An 850-nucleotide genomic window follows, 5' to 3' on the forward strand; every position below is an offset into this window, starting at 1 on the left:
AGACTTGAAGGATCTTTGTTGTACTTGTGAACATGTCCAGACCTACAACCCAAATGATGTCACTGTGAGTGTTTATCACTAAAGAGATTTCACAGCTAACACCTACCTCACCTGAGGAGTGTGCATCGGTCACATTCCCTGGGTGCTCAAGGGAATGTATTCTGTGTTCTCGCTTCTGCTTGAGGTAATTATGATTCCTCCAAGCTCTTGGCAGTATCTTCATTCATTTCTCTATGACTAGAGAATGGACCTGACCCAGGATTCATCCAGAGCACCTGTTCTTAGCTAAGCAGTGCTACTACCTCTTTCAGGGACATAGTGGTACTCACATTATGCTTTGATAAATTTGGGGGTTTTTTATTCACCAACCTGCAAACTCTGTGCTCTCCTCTGCTCTGGTTTATGATCTTTTTTTAAAGGTGTTTTTATATTTGTGTTGTTATTTATTAGTGCATTATTTTCAACACCAACTACTCTAAACCTGAATTTGCCACACTCTGTATTTGCCTCCAGTCATTTTGTAATATTTCTGCTTCCCCAACCCTCCGTGCAGACATTGATTTATCTTCCTTTACAATAGAGTAGTTCCTATTTTTCATAAATTTATTGGCACTGCCGAGGCCGGTTTGGCTCAGTGGATGGAGCGTCAGCCTGTGGACTGGGGGGTCCCGGGTTTGATTCCGGTCAGGGGCATGTGCCTTGGTTGCGGGCATATCCCCAGTGGATGTGCAGGAGGCAGCTGATCGATGTTTCTGGCTCTCTGTCTCTCTCCCTTCCTCTCTGTAGAGGATCAATAAAGTATATTAAAAAAAAAAAATTATTGGCACTATAAGGTGAATTCTCTTAACAA

This window comes from Myotis lucifugus, unplaced genomic scaffold (genome assembly GCF_000147115.1).
Source record: "Myotis lucifugus unplaced genomic scaffold, Myoluc2.0 scaffold_1294, whole genome shotgun sequence".
In the NCBI taxonomy this organism is placed as follows: Eukaryota; Metazoa; Chordata; class Mammalia; order Chiroptera; family Vespertilionidae; genus Myotis; species Myotis lucifugus.